This window comes from Apis mellifera, linkage group LG12, assembly GCF_003254395.2.
Source record: "Apis mellifera strain DH4 linkage group LG12, Amel_HAv3.1, whole genome shotgun sequence".
NCBI classification, from domain to species: domain Eukaryota; kingdom Metazoa; phylum Arthropoda; class Insecta; order Hymenoptera; family Apidae; genus Apis; species Apis mellifera.
This window is the reverse complement of record NC_037649.1, coordinates 4,078,978-4,101,146: the sequence shown is the minus strand read 5'-3', so window position 1 is coordinate 4,101,146 and position 22,169 is coordinate 4,078,978. Positions and strand designations below refer to the sequence as shown.

Below are 22,169 nucleotides of genomic sequence, written 5' to 3'. Positions count from 1 at the left end.
ACATGAAAATTACAAAATTTAAACGTGATAAATTAAATTTATAGTGTGCATAATATTTGTACGTTTTTATAATTTTTGTTTGATATTGAATTTATTGTCTGAAAAATCATTATATCTGATAGCAATATATTTGCATGCTTGCTAATTTATATAAATATAAACTATGATAAACAAGATTTTAATTTTTTTATTCATCTATTTTCGACTCCTCAAGTACTAACTTGAACTTATTGTTCTTTTAATTTTAAAATCCATTTTTAATTTTCCCGCCTATAATATATCTTGAAACAGATGGCGCTTGCATAGCTCATTATTCAAATTACTAATTCGTAATTAATTATTTGTTTATAACGAATGCTATTACTATAATAATTTTATTAAATCGATTTAACAAAAAATAATTATGCTGAAATTGTAATAAATTTGTGATGATTATGAGTGAAACAATAAATGTTTATTTCGAAAAGGATGAATGAATATGGATTTGATTGGACAAAAATTGTGTGAAAAATTCGTCGCTTCATACTTTTATAATTATCTTTGCATCGCGAAAGTAAAAATAACAACGAATTGAAAAACAGCATTATTGAATGATTTATATTAACTGGGAACAAAATTTAAAATAGAACAAAAAAAAGTACTAAAATGAAAAATGTTTTTCAAATAAATGGCGACTACGTAAAAAAAATAATAAATAAATATAATTTTTATGTGTAATAAAGTTTTTTCATACTATTCATATTTTTTTTTTTATTTTAAAACCTTATTTAAAAAATAATTCTCGTGTATTTTAAAATATCTATTTAAAAAAAATGTATCGTTGCTTGCATCGATATACTGATAAAAAATTTTAAATTTGCTTTTATTCAATATAAAATTTTTATTATTCTAGTTTCGTATAAATTTACCACAATAATTAAAAAAAACTTGTATTTAGTATTTTCAAATTATAATGTACATATTAAAAAAGCTCTCCTTTAAAATTTACATGAGTTACGCTACCATCAATGTCAAATTACCTAGCAATATAATTCTTTTCAAAACTTTTATTAATCGAATGCAAAAACATTCACAACAAAGTTTTAAACATTAACGCACAAAGATAACTCGAAACGAAAAAAAAAAAAAGAAGAAAAAAAAGAAAACAGTTTAAAAGTGTTTAAAAGTTCAAATAACTTTCATTTACAAAGTTTACAGTTTCATCCGATCCCTATTCTCGAGAACCGCTCCTTCTCAATTTCCCATTACCTAAATTACCACGATAATAAACGTGGAACAAATCATTCGAACGCGATAATCGGCTGCAAACTCTCTAAGTAGTATCCATTTTCAACCGTGACGGATAACCATGTAATTTAACATATGGCCGTCCATCTAACGACCATGCAAACACACGAGAAGCCTTACGTTGCACTTTACTTTGCTCGTTCCCTCCCCTTTCAAATCGAACATCCCAATTTGCCGTCCAACAAAATCGCATTTGCCGTCCTGCAACGGAATCGCCGCCTGTACACGCTCGCAGGAATAATTGATAAGCCCCCTGTGTATAAAGTTGTCTCTGCACGACGCGAAGGGAACCGTGGAGACACGAATGGCCGCGTTTTCCTATTGGAACCGTGGCACGAGTGTATATAGCGCCACGGCTGATTTATATCGCGCCACGTTCGACGAGCTTTTGATATCTTTGTGGCGGCGCTACTGGTATCGATCGAATGGGAGCTGTGCACACGTGTACCGGCACCTGTGCCGACGCAAACGTCGTCTTCGTGACGGAACGCAATTCCGCTTTTTCGCTGTTTCAATTTATAGTTGTCGCCCTCGATCGATGGCCGCCGCTCGAAACCGGCGCCACCGCTCGTCTGTCAACTTTTGATCGTTTCGAATTTTCTTCTCGCACGTTGTGCTCACAGTTATTCGTTTACATTGAAAATCAAGTAGGTATAGGCTGAGCTTGAATTTGTAGTGACAATTGAGGAGGGATGTAGCGCAACGCGAAGCTGTCACAATTATAGCGTTGAAGAAATTTATTATAAGTTCTCTATGTAAAGTAATGTTTCAATAAAAATTGATTAATAGTCAATCTCGTGGAATCTCGAAGATTTACATCTGATTTTTTTTCTACAAATTTTAAATCGTGTAATTTATGAACCATTATCAAGGTTTATAAATCTTCTTAAAAAATAGTAAAAGTTAATTTGCATTTCATAAATATCAGATAGTAATATCATAAAATTATCTTTTTGAATAGTATGTGATAAAATATCTTCTCAAATATGTAAGAAGAGACAAACAGAAAATGAGATGACGATTACGAGTTAAGATTGCAATTTTTTAAAACTTATTGATATGAAAAAGATGAATGTAGATAAAATATTTCTATTTTTTATTTTATTGTCTATTATTATACAAGTTTTCTCGATTTATTTAACTTTAATGATTTTACGTATTCCAAATATTATTATAGGATAAATGAATATATAGGAAGAGATAAATTTATATAGTTTTAAATAAATAAAATATATATATGTTAAAATAACTTCTGAAATATTATTGTGTTTTAATGATACAATTATTATCATTTTATTTATATAATAATTGAATGTTTAAAAGTTTTTTTACTTATAATTTCATCTTTTTTTAAATGTAAAAAGTATATATGTATTTTATTAAATTGTATTTTATTAAATTTTTTGAATCAAAATGTGTTGACTATTGTCTTACATAATTAACTTCAACTCTGTCTATTTAACTTTTAAAAATTCGACCAGACGAAAAGGGATTAGTCCACTATTTCTGAATTAGAAACTGATATAGTGATGACAAATAATAATAAAAACTCTTGAAATGAAAATGAATATGAGATGAATATGAGAAAAATCACAACAAAAAAGTATTATTACAACAAATTATAAAATTACATTTTTGTTTTTATATAAATCCATTTATCCCATCATTTCAATTAATAATCCAGATTATAAATATAAATTTTTATCGTATTAAGCACTGTATTAAGCAATAATAAATTCCCTTATTAATAAAAACTACATTTTATAAAAAAAATAATATCTATATTTTCTTCATCAACTGACTGACAAAATTCAATCTTAATTTTCAATCCAAATAATGGATTATTTTTACGCGCATAAAATCATCCTACTCGATAACAAAAATTAAAAAATTAAAAAATATTACGAAGAAAAAATTCGATCAAATTCGAAAATTAAATAGCAAGGAAAGATGATCCAATTCGATTTTCTATCTAGATCGAGTATTCCAGTCGCGCCGTGCATTCCACTAATTTCCAAACGATTTAATCCAAAATCAATGGTTAATTCGCAATTTCAGCCTACAAGTAGCGGGATCGAACCACGGGTATCCTAGGTGAAATAATTAGCGGTCTTCCTCCTCCACCCCTTCGCGGTCCCTTTCCTCTTTTCTCTCTTTAGGCCCTTAACCCGCGCACCGCCTCCTTCACCAACTCTTCCTGCCCCCTCCCCCCCCCCTCCTCCCCTCCTCTCCTTTCGTCGACGTTGACTAAATTGCATTAGGTCGACGAAATGGAGGGGTGGCGGCGCGGGTTGGAGGAGTGCGTTGTTGGCAGCACTGGCGGCGGTGGCAGAGGTGTCGGTGCACGCCATCTTGAATTCGCGAACAATGTGTCGGCTGCAAAGGTTCCAACCGGCAGAAAACGAAGACGAACCTGCCTGCGAATATCGATCGGCCGCGGCATGAATAAAATGCTAATTCTCTCTCTCTCCCTCTCTCTCCTCTCTCTCTCCTCTCTTTCTCTCTCTCTCTCCTCCTTCGTTCACCGTTCGTTCGAGATCATTTCTTTATTTTCCGTACGATCTTTTGTAGCTTCGTAGCGTGATTCGGAAGTGGCTAACGCGGAATTGAATAGAAATTTGACGAATTCGAGTATTCGAAGATTAATGCGTCGATCGGATCGTTGCGTCGCAGGCGTAATGAAATTATGGCTGGATTCCTTTTGTGATGGATTTATATTGAAGATATAAATCGAATTTTTGATTTAAGGAATTTGATCGTATCTTGTATGTGGAAAAGTAAGATTATTGGGATTGTAATATATTTATCGATCGATACGAATAGACGTAATTGGCTTGTTTTCAATATTCGCTAATTTAAATTTTTCACGCTGGCGATGAATTTTTTATTCGTTTCGAAAGTTCTATTAATGTTATCTGCAATTTTTATACATATAATATATATATATTGAATTTTAAATTTGCATAAGAAATATATTTAAATTCAATATTGTAAATGACAGGTAATTTATTATAATGTATAATTTATTTGAATTATTCATGTTGTATTGGACTAAATTTAAGCTTTAAATTATCGCGCAAGAAATATTATTTAAAAATACATTTTGAATATTATTATTAGATGATAAATTGATTTTATATATAGATATTTGTAAAATCAATTATTTTGTATATAATTTATTATTTATTATTTTCTTCTTCGTGATTGTTTTTTTTTTTTTTTGTTTTATTTCTACGTTTACTTTTCTTTACTTTTCTAATTAATCATTCATGAATGAAAATTCGATGAAAATTCAAAAATGAAAAAGATTTAAACTTGATTGAAACGTACAAAGAAAGACATCAAATTTGTATAAAATAGATTATAGATGTTTTGTAAAATCTTTAATGTAAAATCTTTTTTTTTTTTCTTTTTTTCTTTGTAAAATCTCTTTGAATGCATTTCTCTCTTTTTTTGAATACAATTTCGTTTGAGAATATTTTTTACAACAGAATAATAAAACATTAAAAACTCGAATATTTCATATTTTATTCTATCTCGCATTATTAAAAATTCGATTTGAAAAATCGAAGAGAATATAAAAATTTTAAGGATGGGCCTCTCAAAATGATATTCTGCTAAATAAAAATTTCATTAAAATTAAAATTTCTTGATTTTGATAGAACTGGTTCGTTAATAATATTCACACATATGTAAAGATTTTTTAATGATTATATATAACCAATTTGAAATTTTCGATAAAATTAATTCTAAAGTTTAAAGAATCATTGATTAGATAGATAGATTGCTATATTTCCTGTCACGTTGTTGGCACATATATAAACACAAATAGAAAGAGTGAAATCGAAGCGATTCACTGAAGACCTTCAAAAAGCAGTGAAACTCAAGAAGGTGGAACATTCGCGAAGCCAACAATTTTTTCTTTGACGATCGATCGAAAATGTTGTTTACAAACACTGAGAATATATTGAAATCGATTTAATTTATGTTTTTACGATTATCATTACGCTGGCCAAATTATAATTCACGAATCAACATATAAGTGTTTAAATATGATTCTTCTTCTAAATTATTATCAAGATTCATATTTATATATTGATACATTTTTGTAGAATACTTTTGCAGATTCAATTCTAGAGGCTAAAACAAACACAAAAGTTGATATACGAAAATAATGACTGAAATTATCGAAACTTATTTATTAAATTACGAAAAATTTAAATTTAAATGAAGATGGAAATATAATAAAACATAACGAAGATAAAGTTAACTTATAATTTAATAAATAAAGCTCAATCCACATTTTTCTTTTAGCTTGGAATCGACTCTCTGAATATATCTCACAAATATAACGATATATAAATACAATATTTCTTTATTATTATCAATAAATATCAATTATTATCAATAGTCTTTCATTATTATAATTTCTTTTTATAAAATATTGATTCAAAAACACGAATAAACGAAGAATCGTATTTATTTACAATAAATCTAATTTTTCTGAAAATTACAAACATCTCTATTTCTGATGACCAATATATGGTTTTTTTAAGATAATAAAAATTGACCACTGTAAGAGGAATATTGCAATGGTAAATTGCAAATACAAAAGTGCAATACACAATTATTCCAGATTAATCGGAGAATTAAAAAAATTATTATATATGACGTTTCTGAAAGAAATCGAATGGGTGATTAAGATGGAGGAATTAATAATCGAATTGAATGGAAGAGGGAGGAGGGGGGAGAAAAGCAGGCATTTCTGAGGGATTGATGAATAGAAACGAACCAGTTGGCAGCATGCCTGCCACGAACTGGATCATTAGTGCGAGTCTGAAGAATAGTACGGAACGAAATCGGTGATTCGGTGCATAAGTAGGCTTGATGAGAGAATTTTGCAATCGTTCCATATACATATAGAGGTCAAAAGATTTATAGGTTTCGGTAGCGGATCTTATCGGAATGACTTTTAACATTTCGTTCCATTTGTTCCAAACATGATATAATTATTCGTATCGTTATAGGATCGCGAAAAAATAAATATTTTTTTCTTTTTACACGAGATGAGAAAAATACTTACGTATATTTATTCAAGATTCTTGTGTCCATAATTTTTTAATTTTGCAAAGCAAATTGTATAATTAAACATTTGTATTTATTAAACATTTTCATGTTAAGAAGTTTAAATTTAATATTAAATTAAATTAACTGGTAAAATAAAATCTTTTTTTTTTTTCTGATTTTCATACTTCAAATTTTCCTATCTACAATCGTATAATTAACGTAATCTATTGTTTATAAATAAATATGTTCGCATGATTTATCTCTTAATTAGCATTAAAACATTACAGTCTTGAAATGATGACTAGAACGAATATACGAATGTATTCTGTAACGAATAATTATTAAAAAAAATATTATAAATTTAATAATATAAATTAATAAATATAAATATTATAAATATTATAAATTTTAATATTATGAAAATATTATGAAAAATAATAATCATCGAATGATAAAGAAATTTTTTGAATTGAGTGAACGAAAATAAATCCACAGATTTCTATTAATTTAACATTACAGTATTGAAATGATGACTAGAACGAATATACAGAATGTATTCTGTAACAAATAATTATTGAAAAAATATTATAAATATTATAAATTTAATAAATATAAATATAAATTAATAAATATAAATTTTATAAATATTATAAATTTTAATATTATGAAAAATAATAATCATCGAATGATAAAGAAATTTTTTGAATTGAGAAAATAAATCCACAGATTTCTATTAATTTAAGAAAGTTCAATTTAAATCATCGAATCAAAATATTATTCACAAAATGTCACAACGATACAATTAATTTTTCGTTTTCGCCGTACAAATTTCACAATCGATCGCTTAAACGAATCCAATCCAAGAATAAATGATATATTTTAACATCTTAATAATCGGGCACCGTATCCTCAACCGTATTTACTTTACCTCATCAAACGGCGCAAAGGAATAGAATTTCCGAAACGAAATAATATTACAGGAGCTTAGGGTTTGCATAAACGTTCGGATAATCAAGCCTGTGTACTTTCCATTATAGACACTCTACATTATCCAAAACGCGAGGTTATTATTTACGGGCATTTTTTTTTTTACCTGGCGAGAAGGGCCATTAAGTATTGCATAGGATCGCGTAATGGAACCCGCGTAACGAACAACTCTCTTCCCTATAATTTTCGTGATTAGGATAATTAAGTTCCGTGCAAGCGCGAAATAATCGAGTCAGAATGAACGGTGACATTATTTATGGGATGTCCGTGCGAACTTTCCGCCCTCCTTCGAATTTCCACGCCAGACACAACCGTCATTCCCCCCCCTTTCTTTCATCATCTATCGCGATTCTTCTCGAACATCCTACGATTAACGAGATTTTAATTGTCATTTGGCGAGCTCTTATCGAAAATTTTTCTTTGGGGTTAAGTTGGTAAGAGAAGATTTTTAAGTTAGTTTTAGTTTCTTTTTATCTTCTGTCGGTAATCGTTTATATATATATAATAAGAAAAAGTGATATAATTTTGTAAACTTTTCAGATAATATGAATAATTTATATTATCAGAAATATGAATCAAAAGTAAAAAATTCAGTTTAATTGGAGAATTAATACCTCTAAAATGTTTAATTTCTAATAAATGACACGTTAGTTTCTTTAAACTGTTGTATTTAAAAAAAAGATCTTGAATTTTAATAGTAAAATGATAAAAAATCGAGCTGATATATTAATAATTTCAATTTTTTAGCAGTTATTATGTATTAATTATAATCATACTTATTAATTGATATTATTATTAATCAATCGCAAAACATAGTACAATTAATTGGAATACGATTTCCGTTCTGGATTTTGAATTTTTTTTTTTTTTTCTCCTTGTGTCTTATCTAGACTCGTGGATAAGATAATAGAGTCCTCATATTTTCCAATGAACGTGTTCGAGATAATGACTGTCATTATTCATACGTTGAAAAATTCCTTATGTTTAACAAAAATCAACTCAAACAATATGAACCATAAAAAAAAAAGAAATGAATAAATAAGCGTTAAGTTATTCTTAAAATTCTTTTTTTTTTTTATTATTATTTACGTATATACTGTTTTAATGGTCATAATTTTAAAAGTTCAAAATTTGATTTGTTTTTCATTGATATCAAGACACTCGATTTTTCTACAACTTTCTTCTTTTGATCATTCTACATTCTAATAAATTGACAAATTTCCATTAACTTTTGTATAACAATTGTATATCAAATCAATTAAATAAACAATCAATAATTCTTTAAGCGATATTAGTTGTCTTAAAAAGTTTTTTTATTTAAAAAAGTCAAAATCATTTTGGAAAAATAGAAAAAGTTCCAAAGAGATGCAACTTTAACACTTATATATATGGTTATCTAATAAAATTTTATGAATAAAAATATCCTTAAAATATATTTTTCAATTACAATCCCAGAAAACAATATCATGAAATATCATTAAAATGGGGGAAATTCTTTATAAAAATACAAGAAGAACAATCTAATCTAATCATTTGAGCCATTATCTTATCCAAAAGTGACTCAGGTGACCTTGACACCTCCAAGTCACCTCCACCCGAGTCAAAGTTCCACTGACAACAAGATGCGCCCTCGGAGAGGCGAATTAATCTGAGACTGTGGCGGAGGTGAATTTAATAGTGTACGTCTATAGCGAATCTCGTTCATTACACGAGTTTCTCGAACGTTCCACCTGGAGAATATTCCGTGACGACGATGATTGATGCGACGTTACTATTCCTCTCTCTCTCTCTCTCTCTCTCTCTCTCTCTCTCTCTCTCTCTCTCTCTCTCTCTCTCTCTCTCTTTTAGTTATCACCGGTTAAAACCGTCCACCAACGCCACGAATAAATATTTACCGCGCGATAAAACTTGGAAAAAGATGCCACGTTGTATTTAAATTATTACATAAATCTCGTTTGTCTCCATGGGACAGGTAACTTTTCTGGGAAAAAAAAAGAAAGAAAGAAAAAAAGAAAGAAAGAAAGAAAGAAAGAAAATACCATCGGCCAAGTGGTATCATCGTTTTACGGGCCATTCGTCACACTTTTTATTCCCTTTTATGGATACAGATGGAACATCTGAAACGGTTATTTCATCGTGTAACTGCGATCTTTCTTACAACACTGAATTATTTCTCTTCGATGTGAACCTTGGAATATCCAAGCGATGGCTTTCTCTTCATAAATTATTCTTCGGTATGAACATTGAATTGCTTCTCTTCAATGTTGAATGAACGGAATCCAATGATGGCTTTCTCTTCGTAAATCATACCTCGGTACGAAAGATACGTTTTATCTCGTTGCAACGTTTTCACGAATTGAACAAAATAGTACAAGATCTTTTGAACGATGGGGATTAAAACGTACAAGTGTTCGTGCAAATCTCATATATGAAAAAAAATGTATGAAAATATACGTAAATCACATCACGAGAAATAATTTTGAGAAATTTTTGTATTTACAAATTAATAAATGTTTTGAAAAAAAGAATACGTTTCTATCTTTGTACTTTCTAGTTTTACTATTGGATTGGATTTTAATCGCTGAACAGTATAATTTATATCATATTAAATAATATGAAATTATAATTTTTCCATTTTCGATTGGATTTATTATTCAACTCTCCGTATGTAAATTCGTCTGTTTTGAAAAATCTGATTTTAATGAAAATTTGTATATCTGTAGAATATAATGTAGTGTATAAAACTTTTTGAATGTATGAATTATTAATATTTAATAATATCTTTTATAAATATTTTATAGTTAAAAATTTTGCTCTATCTCTTATCATTACAAAGTTTAAGAAGATGGAAATATATTGAATTTAATTTAGAGATTAATTTCGAAATTTTAATAATAAAAAAGTCTATTTATTTCATACAGATACGATAACTGATCTATAACTGATATATGAACTTTCTTCTTGATAAAATTCGAAATTGCTTCGATATCTATAAATCGTAAATTATACACGCATTCATGCGTATACGCGCATAAAATTTTTTAAATTATTTTATCATATATGATTGGTTTTTCTTTATTATTATTATTCTTTATTTATTTCGTATTTACATAAATATTCAGCGATTACAAAAAATATTTATTAATATCCGTTGCATACTTATTTTCTACTATAAGATTTTATTAATTTCATTTGCATGATATGAAATTTTCATACTCGCGTGAAAAAATAATGATTAAATGATATGAAATATGATACACTTGGACTTAAATAAAATGCAGTATGCCAAGTACTTTTTGTAGATTATATTTTTTTTTATCCTTTACTCCTTGTTTTCTTAATTTAATTTTAATTTTCCATTTAATTTATAGAACTCATTCTAGAAGTATGTACAATACATACAAAATATCAAATAGTATTTATATCATAATAACTGCTTATTTAATTCTGGTTTAACTAGTCTTCATCAATGTTCCTGTTCAGTTAATAACAGATCATAATCTTTCTATAGTCGTTATTATTTCTTTATATCTACATATTGATAATATTATATCATTTTATATGTAAATAAGACATTATATGTAATTTATTTGTAAATTTAAAATTCGTTTATCCGGCCAATCCAGTCTTGTAGGAGCAGGTTAAAGAATTTACTACATATACACAGTAATATAATGATTCTTGAAAGTGTTTAAACATTCATAATAAATAAAATGGTTAACAATAAAAATATATATATATATATTAAACTTGAGTTCTAAGAATGCTATTGTAATTATAAAACATAAGTATCGACATTATATATTAGCGGAATATATTTAAGATAAAAAAAAATTACTGAAAAAAACAATTTAAAATGAATGAAATAGCTTTTTCAAATATTTCTTCCACTTTTTACATATAATTTCGAAAAAGAACTTCAAATATATGATATTCAATTTAATTTTCTTGTAAAAAATATTGTTAGCCAAAATTTATATAAATAAATTGTTGAAACTTTAATTTATTTAACTCCTTCAATATATTTTTCACAAAAAAAAATGCTTTATTATAATTCATTACTCTTTGTACAAACTTTTCATCAAATGAATTCTCCTCTAAGAAAACATTTGAATATTTTATATATGAAATAAAATTTACAAACAGAATATTATACAATTAAAATTTTTGATGGTAAAATATTCCATATATCCAGTCTAATATTTTTCATCATTTTAATATATCCTCAATATACCCTCGAAAAGTTAATCGAAGAAAGAAAGCAAAAGAAAGCAACGAGGGGAAAAAAATTAAAAAATAAAAATATAAAGAAGCAAGGGCACAAAATAGAGCGAAAATTAGCCACTCGTTATATAAATCAATCTATACAAACAGAACGAAAAAAAAAAAAAAGAAAAAAAAACGACGAGAAGAATGTCTTCTAACGACATCGAAAGAGTAATTGAATGTTCGTCCCAGAGGAGGTTGGTAATTAACGCTCAATCTTCTGACGGGGCTGTCCGTCGAATCGTTACTTCGTAATCGCGACCGATTAATCGATATCGCTCGAGGCCCACGCGACTCCGGCCGCAAGAGTTAAACGAAAAATCGATCGCCGCTCGTAAATGCCCCTCGATCAAGTCTCTCCTGCAAACAATCTCAAAGGATATATCGTTTTCGTTAATTCGACACGTGGAACGTGGAGGAACGCACGTGTAACCGCGGATAACCGGTCGTGATTTCGAATTACACGTTTTACGCGATGAATCACGGTAACCATAATATGGACGTTCCACTTTAGTTGAATCGCTGACACGGAAGAGGAAATGGTTGCACCTGCATGTGTACGTAAGCCCTCGTTTTGGGAGAATTACACGGGTAAATCACGTGAAGAGAGCGAGTATAGTATATACGTAGGGTAATTTAAGATAAATTTAAATGATAATATTTATTATTATTTGGTATAAATAATTTCGATCGAGGTTATGTTTTCTTTATTTTTTTTATGATCGATTAAAGGAATTTTTTTTAAAGGTAGGGCAAGAATATTTGGGAAAATAATAATAAATCGAAGAATCGATTATTCGAGGAAATTATTTTTTAATGAAAAAAGAAAAAAAATAATTTAAAATACTCGTCTCTGAAATAACTCTCGGAATATTTATTGAACAATAAATGTGGATGATTGTAGTAAACGTGTGTAGTATTAATCATAGGCAATAATAATATAAGTATTAAACATTTTTACGATGTGTATTAAGAAACTAGTTATTTTCATCAAAATAATAAATAATACTTATTTCGTAAAATGTTAAATAAATCACTTAAATAAAAATATATCTATATTTATTTTTCGTACGATATATATACTTTGTAAAATATTTCTTATTATTAAAAATACAAAATATTTCTTGAATAATTTTAATGAGTAGTCTTGAAATAATGTTATTTGAAAAAATTTTTAAAAAGATCTAATTTAAAATAATATTTCAAAAAATAATCATATATTTCAATTGATATTATATTATTTACTTACTTAAATTAATAATAGATTAATTGTTGAAGAAATATATTATGTGTAATATGTATTTTTAATTTGTTTCTTAAATAAAGTAACTATATTAGTAATAATTTATAATAATAATAATTGTAGCAAATACTTAATAATATAATTATAAATAAATTGCATATACATTAATTTATATGAAATACTTCATGAAATATTTGTATTAATTCAAGAATAAATTATATTTCAAATATCTTTCAAAGATAAATTTAAAATAATGTAATTTAAAAACTCGAAAGATTTAGATAAGGAAACGATTTTAAAGATCGTATTTTCACGATTTTTGTACTTTAAATGTTGGAGATAAAAGGAACCAAGGTATGAGAAATACATAAAAGGATTAAGTTATGATAAAGTTGCTAAGATAAAAGGTAAGAAGTAAGTTGCTAAGATTGTAGATGGATATGGAATATATATGTATTAAAATGATAGTCATACTGTAGATATAGAATTGCAATGTTAATTTGATCTTCCCAAATCATCTTTGCAAACGATTGTAACAATAGAAATCGAAGATAGCGGTTAAATTTTATTTTGGGATAATGTTGCACGTGACTTACACTTGTAGAAGATAAGTTAAAAATAAAAGAGCCGTTCCTGGTGGCCCTATTTTAGTGACTTTCAGTCTGCTCGGATCAAGATTTTGTTGTTATTAAGAATTTTTTTACCAATAAACTCTAAAAAAAGAAATGATCTAGATAAAATTTTTAATTTTAGAAAAGTACGATTAAAGTTATATTTTGATAAAAAGAATCTTTGCACTTTTTCAAATATTAAAATATGTTATAATATAAAAATTTAGAAATTCACAATAAAATTTCTTATCAAAGATATCAATCTTAGATATTATTTTCTCTATTTATCTCGTTAAAAAAAGAACAATATCTTAAAAGATAATCATATTTTTTAATCAATGATTATAAGAATTGAATATATGATAGATTTGAAAATTTTTCTCTTAATTATTTTTTATTAAGATTATTTAATTGTATTAATACGAAATTTTATTCTGTAATTTTTTCTAATATAATTATACTATATTTTTTTAAAATTATGATTACGAAAGAAAATTTCAAAGTTTGTTTATTCAATATTATTTTCATCATCATTTTTTCCTTCAATTAGATTTAATTATCCTTGAATTAATTCCTTGATCTGAATAAAAATGACAAATCCGACGTGTCATAGTAATTTAAATTCAAGGTGTTCACGATAATGAATTGCACTCGTCATAAGTGAAGACGGAAATAATGAAAATTATTGGACGATATTATTCTTATTGGCATGCGAAAAAAAAAAAGAAATTAAATCGTATTTACTCATATGAAAAATTAATAAATTAATCGTTACATTAAATTCTCTCAAAGCTCTTAAACAAATAACAATTTTTTGCATTTCGATTCGAGACAAGATAACGTTTAGAATTTTTACATTTCAAGATATTTCTTTGAACAATTTCCAACGTTCCAAATCTTTTTTTCAAAACAACATAGCTAAGTTCACTCTTAACAAACGTTTCTAAATAACATTGAACAAGCCTTTAACTGTTAAAATAATCATTGAATTTCCAAACCCCTCTTAAAAACATTTCTAAACAATATTTAAAAATATTTGAAACATGATTGTAATCACGGCTCGAATCTTCCAAGGCACTGATTCATACTTCTGACCTCATAGCTCAACCGTTTATTTCACGTTTCATACCGCTGATGTAACCAAGGAACATTACCAGGATCCGTCATCATCAGAGCAGATATTATCGCAATAACTCGTAATAAAATTAATCGCTTCTCTCATCTCTAATAAAACCGGGCCATTTTGGGCCACCCTTCGCGCAATAATGCGACAATCTTGCCGAAATGTTCTCCAGTTGGCAGCAGCCCAAGTGCAACAAGCAGCATCCGTCCTCGGATGTACAATCAAAAAAACGCCACTATTTTCGCTTCATCCCCTCGTCCACAACCCTCCCCCCTCCCTGTTATCGCTGTTGCTTCATACGCTTCCCTCTGGCACGGTCGTGCTCCACTTCTACACGAGAACCGTGTTAACCGTGTTCCATGCGTTGAATCATATGTAGACAGCTTATGATAGTTATTTGACAACGCGGTAATTAAACACGGAAGTTGTAAAAATTTTATCGAATGAATACAGATATATTCTTTTCATAGTTTTAGCTGGAAGAGAAATTATAATTTGATTATATGATATATGATATTTGAATGAGATAGAGAAGAAACAAATGAATAAAGAATTTTTTAAAGTATGTATTCCGAGTGATGAGAAAGTGATGTAGTTGGTTGGTCTTGAAAAATAGGTTAGATTGAGGATCTTGGAACGAGAAGAGGAGCGTGTATATGTTTTTGATTATTTTTGAATTATTACGTGTAATGTACGTAGAAAAATATTCTGCATCATTTCGATGCAGGTTTTTCACTTATCTTTCGGATGAAAGATAAGTAAGATTTATCGCAGATTGAATCTGTCATCGTTACTGTTTTATGTAATATGAATAAGTATTTTTTTTTTTTTACGAATAAAGTAACTATAAATCAATAAATTGTGTAGGTTTATTGTTCATTGTTAATGAAATAATAGTTTTTTCGAATTTTGCCTCGAAGTTTAAAACAAAGATTTATCGAGTCGATAATTATTATTTGATATATCTTTTATTAATATTTTCTTTTTTAAAGTTAATGAAAATATAAAAACGTAATAAAAAATATACATTCCAGTGATTTCAATATATTCAATTTTTAAATTATTTAAATTTTATAAAAAGTATTATTTATTAGTAAGTATGTTTTTCATATTTTATCATTTATTCTGATGAAATGATACTTAAAATTCTTAAGATAAATTTGATAAATTATTATTTAAAAACATATTTTTAATTAGAAATTTGTTTTAAGAGCATAGAAAATATTTCACTTGTGCCTTCTTTAAATCCATAATATAACCACTTGAGAATACAGATTATTCTGTATTACCTATAACTGTTGCAACTGCTTAACCCACATTGATTTCTAAGCTGCGATAAAAGTAGAATGCTTTGTAAACATGGAATACCGGTACTTGTGTAATAAATTTATCATAAATGGTGATGTGCGAACTATTTGAAATTGCTTATCTGAACGGGGTCAAAAACCAAATAAAATTATTTACCAATAATTTAACATTATATTTCTCAAATTAAATTTATCATATAAATAAATTTTGTTGAAGAATTTTCTCACCTAAACTTATATTATATTTTTCACGTCACATTAAACTTTCATATTATTTAAATCAAAAATTAAAAAAAAGTTCATTCATAATCGATAATATTTTTTTAAAAAATTCATTGATATTTCAATATACATTATTTACACGATATTTTTATTCCACTTCAATTTTTCTCGAAAACCGATCGTTACACAATTTTGTACACGAAAAGAAAAAAAAAAAAAATAAAAGAATCCTCGTCGAGTATCTTATTTTTCTCTTGGCACGAGCCTCGTTAACCAAGGATACGGGCAGTGAAGGAGGGTGATTCTCAAGGACTAAACCGCGATTATCTCGAGTGGCAGAAGCGATTTGGCAAACGCGGAAGCACGGAACCGCAGAAGGGGGACGGTTTCCTTGAAAGGAGAGCAGCGTGGACAGGGTAGCTTCCGGAGAGGTCAGAAGGGCGTTATTCAACAGCGGCAACGCGGCCAGCAACAAGTTGCAGCGACGGTTAATAAACGAACTATCCACCCACCGTTTTAGATATACCATGCCTAACATGAGTTTCATACACTTACAAACCTGTAATTTCTCTAGTTTCCTTGTTTCCTTGTCTCATTGTTATTTTTAACTTGTTAACCTTGTTAACCTATTAGATTGTGTATATCGAAAAACAAGTGATTTCACGTGAAAAAATGATTAATGGTGTGAAATTGTTTTGTTTTGTTTTGAGGCTTTGAGATTTTTTTGATATTTTCACCAAAAGTCTGTCTCTCTTTTACTTCGTTTATCATAAATAAAATAAAATTAGTGAAAATAAAAAAGAATAGTTTTCTGAATTAAGGAGATAATATACTGCTTGAAATAAGAGAAATTAAGAATTGGATAAAGTTTTGATAAAAAAATATCAAATTTATCAAATATTATATAAATTTGACTAATTATTGAGTAGATATGATCGAGTGATCAATAGAGCAGTTATGTTAAATTGTAGCATGTTAATTAGCGAACACACGCATAGTCGACGATTAATCAGATACGTGTTACGATCCAAACAGATAACAATTAATCAAACACAAATATTCGATAAATTTTCGAATTCAATTTCCTGAGAAATAAAACGAAAAATTTTTGTTTTTTACTCATTTAAAAATACATATAAACACATAGCACGTAGAAAAATTATTTATTAATTTAATAAAGAATATAAATAAATAATGAAACAAATGGAAAACAATATTTTGCAAATTTTTCCTCTTTTTTTTTTTGCATATCGACGAGTTATCTGAATTCTTTCTTTCTCGTTTTGTGAAAATGGGCGAGAAAACGTGGTTGAAGGGATCAATAGAGCGTCAGGAAATCGCAACGTGAATCGATGAAGCATAAAAGGGGAACGAAGGAAAGTTATATACACAGTTAATTGAGTGTTATGGCACACGATCGCTGATGCAAGCGAGTCGCCTTGACGAGCTGGAACAATTAAAATATCGATGTCGTGAAAGGGAGAGGTCTCTTGCCCCAATCGTTTTTTATTTGCTCGCGAAGCGGCCAATGGCCGCGTTGATACGTTAACTGTGATCCAATTTTATTATTTTTCCTTTTTTTGAAATAATTTAAATTAACGTATTTTTTTAATAATATTTGAAATATCGATTTTTCGATCAAAAGTTTACAAATCATCTTTCAATTTTATTATATACGAAAATATTTTCGATATATTCTGATACAATTAAGCAGAAAATAATTTTATTAAATCGTCGTAAAAATTAAGATGAGAAAGAGTAAAATTCGTTTGAGATTTCGTTTTGAGAAAATTAAATTTTAATGATACTTATCAAATTAATCTAAGAGAATTTTCGATTGAATACAAGATTATTCTATTTGCAAAAAGTAAAAAGTATAGAATTAAATTTTTTTTTTGTTTAAGTTCTTGTTTTTTAAAAAAAATTCATTTATCTCGCATTAATCTCTTTATAAATAATTCGCTCCAATAATAAATTTATTCGAAAACAAATTTTTTATCTTTCCTTACATTTTTACATTGATATTTATATCAAGAATCATCTTCTGTGTGCATTAATGACTAGGTACTTTGTATTTACTAGAGATCTTAGTATTGAAAGATAATATAAGATAATAGAAAGGAAAGAATTAGAATCCAAAGTGGTGACTTTTGAGATTGCTATAGCCTGACTTGCTGGTGGTGATGGCGGTGACGACGATGACAAAGACGGAGAGAAAGATTGTAACAGGGAGGAGAAAGAATTTCGAGCGCATTATCCCACTTAGTGATGGCTGTATAGGTGAGGGAACGAGCAATATCACGGATTCGAGAGGCTTACATGATTCTAGCAGAGATATATATCGAAAGAAATAAAAAGTGATAAGTAATGGAATTAATTTTATTGGAGGAACGAAATATTTATTTTTATATACATTAAAAAAAAATAATAATAAAAATTGAATAAACTAAGAAAGAAAAAAGAATATATAAAAATACGAAAGTTATTAATAACGAAAAGCACACGATAGAAATTATGTAAAATATTAAAAAATGCGAAAGAGAAATGCGGAATTAATTATATGAATTTTACTCGTATATGAAAAATATTTTAAAAAATATAAGCAAGAGTTAGTATACATTAAATGATTATTCATTTCCTCGTGAACACATTCAAATTTAGATTAATAAGTGGTGTACCAAGTAGGGATATAGTTAAGTAATAGCGTAGTACTTAAGTTCTATTTATGATGTAATCTTCTAAGATATTCAGTCGTCGCATTGTACATTGTGATGAATATAAACGCTCGTATAATAATCATCATCAATTAATTCTCTCTAATATCTGCTGACTTAAAAAGTATAATTTTTCTTAAATTTCCATTTATTCTTTACGATTAATATTTTCTCCATTGATCATTTCGTTAGATAGAGAAAAATAGATTTAATACTTTAATAAAGAAAAAAAGGTAAAGATTTCTCGCAGAAATATATATATCGATACATACACAGTTTGCAAGAATATCGTTTCCATCGCTGGAGTTCTCTCAATGTTGGAGTACGATTGGTGGGATTCCGTATGGGAACCCAGCAGGGGGAGCGAAGCAGCAAGAAGGGGGAAACGAGGAAAGTGGGAGGAAGGGAGAGAGAGAAGTACAGAAACGCGTAGGAGAGACTCTCTCTCGGTGCCTTTCAGAGGGAAAAGGAGGATGTGAAACGAGGATAAAACGAAACAAAAACGAAGGAAAACAGCGATGACCAGAAGAGGGCAGAAATGGAAATAGGAAGAGAAAGAGAAGGAAGAGATCGGGGAAAGAAAACCAGAGGGAATGAATCAGAAAAAGGGACGGAGATAGGAGTTGAACAGTGAGCAAGGAATAAAGGGAGAGAAGAGACAAAGAGGGAGCGAGAGAGGAACAAATGGTGAGGGAAGCGCGAAAGCGGAGCGACACGGAAAGGCACGAACGGTTCCGAGCGACGTGTGACGAGTTGCAGCTCAGAGGCGCGCACTTGACGCGCTGTTGGCCTGACTTTGAACGACAGTACAAGCCAATGAACCTAACCAAATCTGCTTCTTTGGCCCGTTTGTTTAACTTTCACAAAAAGATATCACAAGCGAAAATAACATTGGATATGAAAGAATATGAAAAAAGGATAAACAAAAATAGATGGATAAACAAAAATCCCAAAATAGACGATACTTTTTTCTTCTATCTCTATCTCTTATAAATCAAAAAAAAGTGGAAGAAAGAATATCGCGACGGGAGAAAACGCGACACTTCGTAAAATCAATTCAGAAAAAAAAGTTTCATGAGATAGAATCCCGTCCCGCCCTTCAAAACTTCACGAAGATCAGTTCTTGTCATCGCTACGCTCTTTCCTTCCGTCCTTCCTCCTCGTGGTTCCGGGGTGTGGCGTGTGCAAACGGTCCGCGCATCACCGCTCATGATAACTGCCCCCAACGTTGTACGCGCTTTTAATAGCCCACGACAGGCTGTTACCAGTGTTATGACACCGCGGGACCAGTGTCGAGTTCACGTAGCCAGTGTCGCTGGCCGCCGGAATTCGTGATAGCGCGTCCACGATAAGAGGGACAGGGATAACCTCTCGCGTTGAACAAAGAGGGGAAGGGAGAAAGAGAATGCTCTGAAAAGGAGAAGGAAAGCGATACGAGAACGAGAAAAGGATAGACCGACGAATGGGGGAAAGGGAGGGAGGGAGGGAGGGAGAGTATACTACTTTATATGTATAAATGTCTACTACACACACACACACACACACACACACACACACACACACACACACACACACAGACTGCGCATACACGTTCAAAGCACACAGAGCAGTGCACTGACGCTGAAGGGGGTAGAGTGGGAGGGTGGTGGCGGAGGAGGCGGGGGAGAAGAAGCTAGAGAACGGCGGGAAGAGGAGGGGAGGGCGGTGAAGGAGGGGGGGAGGAGGAGGAGAGGAGCGCGAGTGAGAAGGAGCGAGGGACAGCAGGGAGGGAGAATAGGCGAGGAGGGCTGCAGAGGGCGGAGAAGCGTCCCACGGGAGTTTTTCGGCGGATCGCTGCGCGTCTAGTGTGATCTCTCGCGAGTAGTGGACTCGATCGATCTTATTGACGGTAGCGAGCAAGCGGAGCGGAGCAGTCAGTGCACGGTGAGAGCTCCGTTCGGAAGATCGCACACGAGGCTCTCTCTCTCTCTCTCTCTCTCTCTTTCTCTCTCCTCCTTTTTCTCCCTTCCCTTTTATCGCTCTGTCTTTCTCTCTCTCTCTCTCTCTCTCTCTGTCTATCGGTTCGACCAGTGTGTCGTGCATGTTCCTCGGTGTGTTCACGGTTGTTTCACGAGCGAGAAGCATTCGCCGGGAAGCCGAGCCGCGCGATTACACGCGATAAGTACGCCTCCGCTGAAGTTTCGCGCAGTGATTCCTCGAGATTGAAATTCAACTTGTAACAATATCGCGTTGTTCTTTAACGGAAAACAATTTTTTTTTTAGTGATTCAGTGTCTGTCTCTCTGTGTGCCTCTCTATCTCTCTCTCTCTCTCTCTCTCTCTCTCTCTCTCTGTGCAAAGTTGACGAAAAAGTTGTAGCAGACAAACGTGAGCAAAGTTCGACGAAGAAAATTCCTATTGGGATAATAAATATAAAAGGAGAACGCGATACGATCGCTGCGTGATCCACAACAAGACGCAGAGTGAGTTTCCCGCTCTTTATCAACCGAACCGTATGTCGATTCAATTGTCGATTACCGCGAAACGAGCTCTCGCGAACCGGTATATACTCCCGTACATGTACAATATAACAACGTGTATCGTTTCAATTGAAGTCCTTGGATCCTCAAGGCGACTCTTAGAGAGATGGCAGACGCGCGATAAACCTTTACAGGAGGCATACATAGCGCATGTAGATGATTTTTCTTAATCGTACGAATTTATTTTAATTTTATCGCGATCGCCGGCCGAAAAGAAAACTAATTCCCTTTACTTTTCGATTCAATCTCCTCCTACCTGCACATAGGTACACGCAGAGGTGGAAACCTCATTCGCGCGCTTTTATCCGATACAAAATATCAAACGCTTGGAAAGTAGAACGTTAGAAATACCATGACTTTTTTTTCTTTTTTTTTTTTTTTGCGTCTTACTTACCGATTTCGAACCGACGATATTAAATTAAATCTTAAAATCTTACATCGTTACCCGTTTCGTACACGATTTAAACGAGTTTTCAGAAATCTCGAACGACCTTCGAGTTTAATCATCTCTCTTACTAAGATGCGTAACAAAATAAAGATCCATCGGCGCACGAATCGTTCCGTTGGTCCATGGAAACGCGACAGCCAGTCCGTGCGTACGAAGAGAAATTATATAAGCAAGAAATTTTTGGCGTACCGCGGTCCTTTTTTTCTTCTCTTCTCTCCCTCCAAGGACCAACGCGAAGCGCGAAAAGGCGAGTCCACACGAAGCACGCGTACGTTACGCAATTTGTTCGTCTATCATGCGCTTGGCGGAATTCAGGTCAGGCGTCGTGTGTCCTATTCGCTGGCTAGTCGTCGAAACATTAGCTTAAGTTCGTTCG

The 22,169-nt window shown here is 30.5% G+C and overlaps 1 protein-coding gene across 5 annotated transcripts in view; it reads left to right on the top strand.

Annotated features, from left to right (window-relative positions):
- The window catches only part of LOC412878 (DNA N6-methyl adenine demethylase), a 182,713-nt gene that overhangs the window by 107,034 nt on the left and 53,510 nt on the right, over positions 1 to 22,169 (top strand). Inside the window, exons 1-2 of one of the 5 annotated variants that reach the window (XM_016915488.2) lie at positions 20,757 to 20,988; positions 21,090 to 21,288. The exons of the other annotated variants lie outside the window; for them this stretch is intronic. The gene's annotated coding sequence lies outside the window, so the exon portion shown is untranslated. Of the gene's footprint in view, positions 1 to 20,756; positions 20,989 to 21,089; positions 21,289 to 22,169 lie in introns of those variants that run through there. 5 annotated transcript variants of the gene reach the window in all.